Genomic DNA, 13144 nt, shown 5'->3' on the forward strand with positions numbered 1-13144 from the left:
CAAGCTCTCCAAACCCTGAATCACTGTCAGTTCCCTTAGTGATCCAGCATGTTTTGGGTCTCGTGATGTCTTTTGAGTGCAATTCTTTTGGGGGATGGGGGTCTGTTTTCCGTGGTGAAGTCTATCTGTCTTGCTGCATTCCATTGCCAATTGATTTTACATGTTTTTATATATAGTTGCCTGGATACCACCATTTTTGCTGTAAATTGACCTCTTTAAAGAACTATAACTAGGGCTTATTTTTGGAGTAGATCTTACGGCTTATTTTGAGAATTTAATCACTATGGTATGTCATTCTTTTTCAAAGTTTTCTTCTTCTTTTTTTTAATCCTGTTAGTAATGGATTCCAATACTTCTAATCCTGGACCAAAACAAAAACGCAGGTCATGCGAAGCTGGTTTCAAACTGAGGGTTGTGTCAAGAGGAGAAGAAAGCAATAACAGTATTACAAGTAGGGAATTTTTTGTTGATGAAAAACAAGTGAGGGAGTGGCAGAAAATGAAAGGTATCTTGGAGAAGATTCCAAAGGCAAAAAAAAGCTCGATATGATTTAACAACTTCATATGTGGCTCTAGAGACTGAATTGTATAAATGGGTTATGGAGTGTCGTTAAAATTCCATAACATGCATGGGAATTCGCTTATATGTCCCTCAAATGCCTAATGATGACAAATTAAAAGCACTGGGCATTGGAAATTTTGTCCCATCAGCAGGTTGTGATACCTGCTGCATGAATAGGCTTGTCCTATGTTTGCAGCAAAGAACAAAGATTTCACAGAAGTTGCCAAAAGATCTTGATGAGAAAGTGATGTCATTCCATTCATTCATCAAAAACAAAGAGGGATCCATAACTATGACCTGGGAGATATTGGGAATATGGATGAAACACCTATGACCTCTGATCTTCCACACAACAGAACTGTGGCAAATTTGGGAGAAAAAAATCAAACTATTTTACTCAGAATTACAAGAAATGAAAAAACAAAAACAAACCCAAAACATTTCACAGTCGTTCTGTCATGTTTGGCTAATGGAACAAAGCTGCAGCCTGTCATTATTTTTAAAAGAAAGACCTTGCCTAAAAAGGCCAAATTCGCACCACAAATTACAGTGTACACACATATTAAAGACTGGATGGATGAAGATGGAATGAAAAAATGGTTGGAAGACATTTGGAACCAACAAACAGGAGCAGCTTTACAGAAAAACCATCATTGCTAGTCTGGGATATGTTAGAGCCCACACATCTGATGACATAAAAAAATTGGCAAAGTCTTCTCCAGTTACTTTGGCTGTTATTCCAGGTGGGCTAACATCTGTTGTTGCAGGCCTCAGATATGTGTTTAAATAAGCTTTCAAAGACCGTGGGCGAAAGATGTGGCATGAATGGATGTCATCTGGTCAAGCCCGACTGACAAAAGCTGGAAATCTGATGAAGCCCAACATAGAATTGATAGCAAAGTGGGTTGGTGATGCCTGGGAAGAGATTCCAGAGGACATGGCACAACATGCCTTCAGGAAATGTGGCATCAGTAATGCTATGGATGGCAGTGAAGAGAGCGCTTTATATGCGAACGACAGCAGTGATGGTGATGACTGTGAACTCAGTGAGGATGACAATGTCTATGCTCATCACCTCACACCAGCTGAAGCGGAAGCTGAAGCTCTGTGTGGACAGACAGATGAGGAGGAGGAATCCAGTTGTGAAGGTTTTAACTCTTGTGTTTTAGCTTGGTTGCTGCTAAGGCTTTTGTGCTTCCAGGGTTATTGTTGATACCATCTTGTTTTTGTTGACCCTCTTTTCCACTTAGAGCTAGTTTACTGTGTTTCTTTGAAATAGATCTTTAAAATCACTTAACCTACTGATGTCTCAATTAGTGTAATTTTATTGCTATCTATTTTTAAATTTACCAGTAGCTGCTGCATTTCCCACCCTAAGCTTATACTCGAGTCAATAAGTTTTCCCAGTTTTGTGGTACAATTAGGTGCCTCAGCTTATAGTCAGGTTGGCTTATACTCGATTATATAGGTAAATAAATTAGCCTTCTAGGAAACTATGCATGGAATAGGATTCATCAAAATCACCTGGAGTGCTTATTAGCAGTTTCCTGGCCCTCACCCCAAATCTATCAAATGTCTGAGGGCAGGCCATGGATTCTGTCTTTTCAATAAAATCTTGGGTGATACTAATGCAAAGTAAGGTTTGGAAATCATTAGCTCTAAGGTAGTGATCTTTGTATGTCACCTAATCACTTATCTCTTTCAGTAAAAATAAAGTAAATATATACTTCAACATAGACATTTACTTATTTATAAATTTCTGACACTGTGAGGACTAAGGTGCACCTGACCCAAACCAGGATATTTTAAATGGCCTCATCTGCCTCATGTGGACAAAGAGCAAGGAACACTGAAGATGCCTATGAATTATGACGTCGGGGAGATCCTTAAGGAAATGGATTGACACAATGGCAGGAACCATGAAGTCAGTCTCAGGAATAATTGTGAGATGGTACAAGGCTGGAGACAGTTTTGTTCAAATATACATAAGGTTGCTATGAGTTAGAGCCAACTGGATGGCACCTAGCATCACCAACACGTGTGCATGTATGTTTGTGTGTGTGTGCTCACTTACCTTTTAGGTTTCCCATTTAGAAACTTTGAGGCATCGCTGAAGACACTTGTTTTTACTGCCAGTTAGCCTGTCTTCTCGGAATACACGCCAGTTAGATTGAGAGTGTGATGGAGGCAAGGAGTAGGCCTGTCCTAGTCACTTTTGTAGTGGTAACGCTAATGCGCTTGGCACAGAGGAGTTGCTCAATAAAATCTTGGTTTTGGTGAAATTTGGCACTTCTCTTTAAAAGAGAGAGATGGCTTGACCTATGGAACAGTGCTGGTTAAGGCCAGCACTCCTTGTCCACACCGCTGCACATTTCCATGGAAACACCACCAGCAGTGCATCTGCCAGTGCCAGGTGCGCAAAGAGCATTTACCATCCCACTCCTTGGTCTCCAGCTGTTTTTTCCCACAGTGGCAGAATGCCCGCCAGTGGCGAGAGGACCCTTCATTGAAGGAGCAGCAGGAGGTGCTTGTAAAAGGCTTTCAATCCAGACATTTAAGGAGGAAGGAGTGGAGCAGCTTCATTCAACACACAGTACCTCCTTTCAGGTGGCATAATTCAGAGGGACTCCTCCTTGGCCAGGGAGGTGAGAGGCCAAATCTACTTCACTCTCCTCAGGCCTCATTGTTGCTGAGTGCCAGTGATTGCTAACATCAATTATCTCACCACTCTTTAATAGTACCTTTGAAAACAGGTATTTCTAGCTTTGGAAAAAAATGTGTTTGTTGCTTTATCCAATATTGATGGGAAAAGATCAACACCTAAATGAAGTTTGAAAGACAGTGGCCTCATAGCTGATTCCAGGTACAGGAGACAAATACTGTGCATACTTTAGCACAATTGTTAAATAAATCTCATAGTTGGATAATCTTTAAGGCTTTGATACTCAATTATCATTATTACTGACGTTAAAAAAACTAAGAAAACTCACTGCTCTTGAGTCAGTTCCAACTCAGCAACCCTATAGACGGGGTACAACTGCCCCTGTGGGATTCTGAGATGGTAATGCCTTACAGGAGTAGAAAGTCTCATCTTTCTCGATGGGTGCAGCTGGTGGTTTAGAACCGCTGACATTGTGGTTAGCAGCCCAATTCATAACTCATCATGTCACCAGGCCTCCTAATAACCTAAACTAATTTATTCATGCACAACCATTAGGCCCCTTTTGGTAAATATTAGTAGTCTCTGATGATTAGACTCCAGGGAAAGTTATATGCCTCTTGCACACAACGTTCTACCAGAATAGGATAGAAACAAGTTTCAGACCAGATTCTCCCAAACATGTTAGTAGCAGGTAGGCCCTCAAATGATCAATGCTTTTAGGTCATTTGACAATGCTTCAAAGGACGGGTACAAAAGAGAAAAAGGTGGCCCTTCAATTCAGCTAATTCTACAGGTGGGTACAAACAACAAGAATTGCTTGCTGTTTTGTCTGTAATCAAGCTTGGGGTACATTCTTAAAGATACAAACTACGGCAGTTGCTAGATATCCACCCCTACCATACGATAAGTCACTAGGTGTCGGAGTTGACTCCAGGGTAATGAGTTTGGGTTTACTTATATAAGAGCAAGAAGAATCTTTATAATACATTTTTTGTGACTAATTTCACTATGAAAAAATGGCTACCATTCATCATACTATTTTCACTCTCTGCTGTTGGTAAAGGTAATTGATGCATTTTTAGGGGCCTCTCTGGAGTGTGGCCTCTTAGTCACAGGCTTTCAAATGCCAGCTACCACCTGTGGAGTGAATGTTTCCCATTAGGGCAAGGGTATCAAACTGCTCTGAAATAAAGTGTAATGAGGGAATTGTGGGTATGGTATTGCCTCAATCTCCCCTAAGCGCTATTTCCTTCATAATGATTTTTTTCTATTTTCATTTTATTTCAGAGCATCGTGGGCCACAAAAAGTTACCTTGGGAGCCACATGTGGCTGTCAGTTTGATACCCCTGCATTAGGGTAATGAATTACTCCAGGGAGGGCATTATATTACTAGGTGGCCTCTGTCCAAGTATTTAAGGGTAAATTATAGAACATGACAATGGTATTCAGAATTGAAAACTAAAAAAAATCTACAACTATGGCCTGGATACAAGCAAGGTACTTCTTATTTGCCCATTTTACAGGTTGCATATGGAGCTGAATTTAAGTAAACATCTATGAAAAACAAAGAATTCATTTTAAAACCATAAAAGGTAGTCTAATGAGGAAATGCCAAAGATGCTATTCCCCACATTGCATGGGGGTAATGTATACCCCAACTTCTTAAAATACTTCTATCTCTGTCCTTGTCAATATATTCCCCACGTGTAGAAATGAGCTGGTTCCATAGGATTTTCTCCTGTGGGCTGTGATCTTCAAGGTTGGCACTTCAAAACCACCAGGCACTCAGTGGGAGAGCTGAGGGGCTTTCAGAGCTTGGGAGGGGGGCTTTCTACTCACATACACAGTCACAGTGTCAGAAACTCACCTGGGACCATTCTATCCTGGCCTGTAGAGTTGTTATGAGTGGACATGAGCTCACATCGACTCGATGGCAGTGAGTTCAGGCTTTTGGTTTACCAACTTCAAGAGTCTCCAAAGAGACTCTTCGGAAGAGTCTTCCAGAAAGAGAGTCATTGTTTATCTTTGTGGTTCCTCTGACTCTTTTGGTTCCATTCCTAGTGTTGTTTTTCTTGTACATCCAATTCCCACCCCCCTGATTTCTTACAGCCCCAACATCTGGATAAAAAAGCACAGAAGTGTGGGGGTGAGCTGGATGTTGGGGAGAGATGCAAAGTCAATGTCCAAACAGTTGGAGAAGAGAGGATGAATATTCAGCAGTCACATTTCTCTTCTTCCTTTGTAACTCATTCAAACTCCAGCATTTATGGATGTGTTTGATATCTCCTATCTGGGTTATTCAAGTTTGACCTCTTCTTTCTCTTAGTCCTTTCCTCCAAATCCTACTACATTTGTCTACTTTTATAACGAAATATCCGTGTATTTCAGGGTTACAGCAGCAATAAAGTACATGCCATTGGAATTATTATTATAGATTTAGCCACCAGTACAATGATTATTTTCACTTGTGAGCCATAGCAGAAAACGTATTCTCAACAATACTGCTGGAAAAGTTTAAAGACGTAGAAAACACTACCTATAACAACAAGAGTCCTATCGCTATGTAAATACTCAGAGCAGGTCAACTTTTGGTTCCTTCCCCAGTAGGTGTCAGGTTAGTTGAACTGGTAATCATTAGAACATAAGAAATAAAAGCATGGAGAATCTTTGGTCTCGTTCTCCTTCATTGCTCAGAAAGAGTAGGAATGTTGAGAGTGAGGAGCTGGTTTTCCTAAGATTCAACTGGTGATTGGCAGAATCCAGAACAGAACCTACTGCGCTTTTTATTTCCACCCTCATAATGTTTCTTTCCCCAATTTTGGCTGGGATAAATGGCTTGCTTTGTCTAAGACAAAATAATTTAGCAGTGGAAATACATTTCTGTCCAAACCCCAAACTGAGGTTTGGGTAACTGGAAAATAGCAAATGAAAAGAAATAAAGGAAGCGTGTATCCTCATCCAACAGAGTGCAGGCTGGCATCTGTCCATGGAAGTTGATCTGTCCATGGGAAGGAGACGGGAAGCCCATTTCCTAGACCGTTACTGTGAAGCTGCACTGTCACTGCTGAGCATTTGGGTGACTCTTCTCGTCCTGCTGAGAACAGGCTGGACGAGTCCAAAGCCCCGCAAGCAGGAGAGATCCACTTTCAAGAAAAAAGACACTTGAGCACTGGAGGCAAGGGTCAATTAAGGTCTATCAAGTGAGATATCCTGGATTATGCTGAAAAGATTCCCTATCCAAATCATCCCCCTAGACTTAATTTCCTAGGGCTTTCATGACAAAACACCACAAATTGGGTGACTGTAAGTCACCAAATTTTCTTGTTTCACACTTCTGGGGAAGAAGAGTCTTGGATCAGGGCTCTGACCATGTTGAGTCATGCTGAGAGATGACCAGTTCATGCCTATCCTGCCACGCCTGGCAGCTCTGAGTGTTCCTTGCTTGGCAGCGTCAGCATCACCTGGTGCCCTTCTTCCAGATTCCCGTCTCTGCAGAGCTCCTCCTCTTTTGTGAGATACCAATCTTACAGAATTAGGACCCAGTCTACCCCACGATGACTTAATGTTCACTGAATTAATAATACCGACAAAGATCCTATTCCCAAACAGCCTTTCATGGAGGACACAATTCACTCTGGCACAGGTGAGCCATAACGCCTGGAACTGCACTGTCAGCCTTCAAGCGTCACCTCCCAGCTCAGTACTCTTTGTTAAGTAAAGCAGGGAATGAATCTTAGAAGAGAAGACACAGCGAGGGTCCCACAAAATGGCCACGTCAGCAGAGTTGGAAATGAGAATGCTTGAGAGGAGTAAATGGGGATCATTTTAAAAGCATTATCATTTATTGAAAATTAACCTCAAATATGGAGAAACCAAGAACATCCCGTTTTTTGCACCTCTCAATGCACATCCAGAATGCCTCTTCTCTCTTCTCAATGTCTGTCTTGTCGTTCAAGTGAACTAGTGCAAACCTGATGTGTAATAGAAGAAAGCATTAACTAGTGCTGTGCCATCTTTAAGAAACCTGCTGGCCTAGTCCTTACACGTTGGGCTGCCACTTGCAAGGTCTGCAGTTCGAAAACACCAGCTAATCGGACTCTGCACCACATGCCTTCTTTCTCCTGCTGCCGACATGCCCACTGTGGCTTTGGCAGCACTCTGCAGTGCAATCAGGTAGCATCTGAAGATCGAAGCCATGTCCTCTTCGTCTTTGAAACTCCTGTACTTAGCATGCTATGTGACTCACATAAGAGATACTCAGTCAGTATCCAAATTGTCACTAATTAGTAATTCAACTGCATTAAGAAGCAATACCCAAGGGATAAACAGGTTCACAGAATCTGTTAGTCTTCATTTAGTGTGGTAAGTCTCCCGTGACACTAAATACAAATGTTAATTCTCAGGCATCATATTATTTGACCATTGGCATTGGAATTAATTGTTGACTCTCTCCTCTTAATGATTGCCTCACTTAACCTTGCTTTCCTTTCCCTTCAGAGCCACTCCTTCTTGGTTGGCTTGCTAGCTCATTCCCCATCTATCTCCATCTTCCCCCTCATAAGTCTCCTGTTCCTACAGTGCCCTTGGTTCTGTTCTCAGCCTTCAGCCTTCACTAGCTCCCTGTCAGATCTTGTGAGAAGTTTTCAGGAATCTGGCAGGCAGTGTAGCATGAGAAGCAGCTAAAGTCCATAGGTGCTGGTGGCAGCAGTTGCAAACATGGGATTCATAGTGTTGATGTCTCAGGATGAGGGACCTTGACTATTCTGCTTATTCTAAAGAGGAGTTGTTGCCATTTTAAGGACCTACTGTTTGCTATCGTCTTACTAAATGTGTTCCGACCCGATTTCACCAACGTTGTCCTTAGAGGAGCAACAATCAAGAAACCCTCTCTCTGTTTTGTGTTCAGGGAAGGAGCTCATTACCTACGACCCCCTGACCTTACATTTTCAAGATGAGAACTGTCTTTCTTCTTTCTCTGGGTCCTTTTTCTGTTTCCAGTTCCTCACTCTCTCAAGTGAATTCTCTGGTTATCACTCTTGAGCACTCTGACTGTAATGTAAGACAAGTTGCCTCAACCATGGAGTGAGACAGACTTTTTCTAAATAATATAATTTTCACCTTCTTCTGGGAATAAATTCATATTAAAAATAAAATACCTGAGTAATTTTCTGGTAAATTTTAATAGAAATAAGTCTTGTTCTGGAAAACCAGCCGCCTGCCCATGACTGATAACTTAAAAATCTACTGACCAAATATTGTTTTCTATTTGCATTTTCCTACAAAAGTTTCTCTAAAGATTGCTTCTGTGATTGGATTACTGGAGACTTTTGCTTTTTGCAACAGCCAAAAGTGAATAAGCATTGACAAGCGCTCATAATAAAAATATATGAAGGGTTTTCTTTAACATTTTAGACTGATGTCCTTGCTGTGAAATCTAGCTTTTGATAAAACCAATGTGGATCATGGATCTTCTTGCCTGACCTCTGTGAAAAAACAAAACAAACAGACAAAGCCAACCCACTGCACCCAGTCAATTCTGATCTACAGTGACAGAGTAGAACTGCTTCTGTGGGTTTCTGTGGTTGTATATCTTTATGGGAGCAGGAAGCCTCATGTTTCTCCTGTGAAGTGACTGGAGGGTTTGAACTGCTGACCTTGTGGCGAGCGGCCCAACTTGTAACCCACAATGGCACCAGAGATCCTTTTTACCTGGCTACAGCTTATCAATCTCCTCACGTTTCCTTTGGCCCTGCACCTTTCAGTGACATCTGTTCCCAATTGATCTGGAAATGAAGGGACCGCCTAGTCCTCTTGGAAGCATCATTTTCCTTAAGTAACTTTTCAGAAAAGGATGTTTGTGCAAGACCATGCCTGGAAAGAGAATGCTATGGCTCAACAGAGACTGTTTCACCAAGCCGTGGGATCGAAGAAGCAGCAGACTCCCTTAACAGTTCAAGGCAGTCATGCTGAGGACAACAGAAGAGGAAACACTACTTCCTTTAGTGGATAGTAAACCACAAGCAATATTATAAGATTAAAAATACCTTGATATATGCATGACTAAAAGAGCCCAAATTAAGAGACCCTTAATGGCTTGGAAATGCTGTTTCCTGTTAAGATTATAATCATGAGCAACTCATATTACAAACATGTTGCTAGAGATGCTGTGTAGTTGAATGGACCATTGAGCCAATCCAGCAAATTATTATTTCTTGTCCTTGTTTGAGTTGGATTATTTTGTACTTATCATTTTGATTTCAGAGAAGGGGGATATTATGTATGTATTTTAACATGGTGCTAAATTTCCCGATGATAAAGGCCAGTAGAGCTCATTGATCTTGAAGAGACCTCAAATCTCCTAGTATACCCTGATCTAATTATCCATATTTTTAAAAATTTGTAAAGAAGCTTGAACAGTATCATTCCTAGACATTCAGACATGAGCCTGAACTTAGCTTAGCCATGTATTAACCATGGGTTTCTCAGAGGGTCGCCTAGCATCCCTTCATCCTAAGTTTTCTCATACACAGACTGGGAGATTCACAACCGTAGGTTTATAACGTTACCACGTGAATATTTTCCTTCCTGCGGATATTTTGATACATTGTTTTGTGTCCCTTCCTACTTCTTTAGGAAAGAACTTAAAGGAAGGGATGAGAGAATTGGAAAGTACAAATGTAGTCCTGGGAAAAGGTTCAGTCTGAAATGACAGCGAGGGTTTTGCCCGGGGTTGAATTCGGATCTGCCTTGCCTCCCTGCTCATCTTAGGTACTTGTGTCAGCACCGGGTGGAGGAGAGACAGATATTGTTTTAAAAAAAGCATCAAACAATTCTTTCATGGAAGCTCACTCATGTAGTCACTCGGTTTCAGATCGGGCTAATGAAGAGACTCTTTCCCAGTTCAGAAGGTGGTAAGGTGGTCAGACCAAGGACCAGCAGAGCCAGGAACAGGCTGAGCTTGAGTTTTGGGTGGCACAGTAAAAGAAGCAGCAAGATGACACAGAGAAGCAGGAAAGGAAGCCACCACACCCGGACACTCCATGTAATTATTTTGGAGCTAAGGGGACAGGTGGGGCAGGGCTAAAGTCTACTACACAGGTGAGCCATTGAAACAGGATTTTGTTTCCCTTATCGTGTGTTCTGGTTTGGACATTCAGCTGGAGTGGCCTGGGAAACACAGGTTACATGAGGTACTAGGTTCGGAACAGTCTCACCATTGAAAACCTGTCATTGTTGGTGCTCATGAGAAATCATCTGTGGGCTTTCCAAGGAGAGCGAAACGTGTTTTTAAGATGGGTTTCAATTCAGTGAAATACAATTTGCTTTGCATAGATGTAGATAATGAAAGATGTGGCAGTCTAACTCCATAAAGTCTAACTCCATAAAGCCTTGGAAACCCAGAGGAGCACTTCTAGAAAGTCCTGGAGGGAGGGTCTCTGGGGATCAGAATGGACTCTGTGGCAGTGGGTTTGGGTCGGATTTGCTTACAAAAAGATGACTCCCGATGCGGGTGTGTCGGACTAGGTCTCTTTCAATGGCTCAGAGGAGAAATGCGTGGCCACCAGGCAACAGAATTCTCTTTTCTCTACCTGGGCCCCTTCCTGAAGAAAACGCTAGCTGTATACTAAGCTCAGAGGAAAGGGAACCCCAGGTGATTTTCAGACAATCTTGCAAAACAGATTAGTCTTTTTGAAATTATTTTTCTTTCTCTACATCTTTCTTACTGAACAGCATTTCAATGAGTTAAGATCCTCAAGACCAAACTAATTGCATAGCTATGATACTGTCAACAAAATATATTAACTCATCTTAAGAATAGAGAAACAAATGATATCTTCAGAAAAATACATATTCTCAGGGTCCAGAGACTCTTAGAATTTTGGCACTCGAAGGACCCAGGAAACGCGTAGACGTTTTCCTCAATTAATCCGCTCAGTAGCCATGGCATGCGTGTATATCACTAAGTGATCACAGCAGTCTTTCCACCGTGCAAAGACAGAAGCTCAGCATCCTTCTCAGCAAACCATGCTAGCCTTTCACCATCAATACACGGATGTCGGTACTCACTCTGAAACATTCCATGCAGCCTTGCTTAACGACGCTACTCACTCAACGAAGGCAGCTTGTCTTGCAATGTCTTTGATGCATAATCCAGGATTGCCAATACTAACCTCCAACTGATTTTTCTCATAGACATTGAGTAGATGTCAATTTAACAACCCTGTAGGACAGGGTAGAACTGCCTTTTGGGTTTCTAAGACTTTACACCTTTACAAAGTGGCTGGTGACCTTGTGGTTAGCAGCCCGGTGTGTAGTCCACTACCCTACTTCTAAATCTCCAAACCATCTGCACCAGAACGTTCAGCCGAGTTGGAATGTTCTCGGGTTCCTAAGTACATTTTTACTATGTAAGGATCTGGCTGTCTCTAGCATTGCTGTTATTTTGGTTGGCCAGTACGAGACAACTCTAATTCCTGGCAAACTTCCGTAAAACAGAGTGAAACATGGCCCGGTCCTGCATAATTTTCACAATTGCCAGCATATTTTAATTCATTGTTGCGCTTCTGTGCCAGTTCTTCTCTGGAAGTCTCCCTTTGCTTTCACCAGCATGATGCCCTCTTCTAGAAATTCCTACCTCTCAATCATGTGCCCCCAAAATTGAGCGGAAAAATATTTTCTTGTGATCCAGAAGGTTTTCATTGACTCATTTTCAGAAGATTGTCAGGTTTTCCTTCCTAAGTCGAGCTTCATCTGGAAGCCCCAGTGATACCAGACCACCACGGAAGACTGCCAGTATGGCTTCCAGCATCCTTGCTGCCTGCAAGCCACCACAGTACTACTCAAAGCTGTCTCACTGCCATAGAGTTGACATTGACTCACAGTGACTCTATAAGACAGGGGAGAACTTCCACTTGGGGTTCCAAGCATGTAACTGTTTACAAGAGTATAAAGTCCCATTTTTCACTCACAGAGATGCTGGTGGTTTTGAACTAATGTAAAATAACAGCCCCAAACTAACAAATGTATGGTAGCCAGTATCGTTACTGTTCTTAGGAACATTCCAGGCAGCCTGGAATGCTAGAAAGGGCTTCTGACTATTCATCCCTTAGTTAATTTTATGTAATATACTTAATTTTCAAAACACTCTATATATTTGAACTTACTAGATTCTATTTTACCCAGTTTTTGTTTTTGCTTTTTTAAACTTTAAGTTACTTTCAGTTTTTTTTACATTAGCCCAAATTTTTGGATTTCATAAGAGCTAGTAAAATTAGCTTTTAGTCCTTCTCGTCCCATAATTATGCTTTTTTTAAAAAAAACTTTCAAACGATTTAATTGATTGAAATTTGAGTTTCTCTTTGCAACAACAGATCATAGTGTTTTGTTAGTGTGGCCTCCGTCAAGTCTGCATTTAGCATCTATTGTAGAGATGTTCAGCAAAATATATTTTGACAAAAGTAGATAACTATTATTTTTAGAGCATAACAAAAACATAGACAGCTATTGAATAACAAGGCTGGTGATCATGAATTCTTTGATGGAAATTCACTGAAATCTAAATAAATTTATTGATGATTAGATAGAATTCAGAATACAAGTCTCTCTTAATGGTCGTTAGGATATGGTATCCCAAAAAGAAAAATCCAACTTCATTTCAGGGCAATTTCTCTCTCGGATGTGTCAGGCTCTTACAGTGCCTTTCATTACGTGGAGGCTTCACATTGGGCCATGTCAAACCTGAGACACGAATCTGACTTGGGAAAACAAACCTTAATGAATCCACCTTGCGTGAGTGTCATGGAAACACAGGCCTCTTGAGACAGCTCTATGTCTGGTTGTTCTTATCTGTTCCAAGCCATACTTTCTCCTGGTTGTTCCATCATTTTAACCAAATCTCTCTCTCTCTAATTCTAGCTTTC

General features: G+C 41.4%; 1 pseudogene; it reads left to right on the forward strand.

The window, feature by feature from the left end:
- The first annotated feature begins 1375 nt into the window (after nt 1–1375).
- Nucleotides 1376–13144, forward strand: part of LOC142428633 (lanosterol 14-alpha demethylase pseudogene) — a 60786-nt pseudogene continuing 49017 nt past the window's right edge.

The sequence above is a fragment of the Tenrec ecaudatus genome, chromosome 16 (genome assembly GCF_050624435.1).
Source record: "Tenrec ecaudatus isolate mTenEca1 chromosome 16, mTenEca1.hap1, whole genome shotgun sequence".
NCBI lineage: Eukaryota > Metazoa > Chordata > Mammalia > Afrosoricida > Tenrecidae > Tenrec > Tenrec ecaudatus.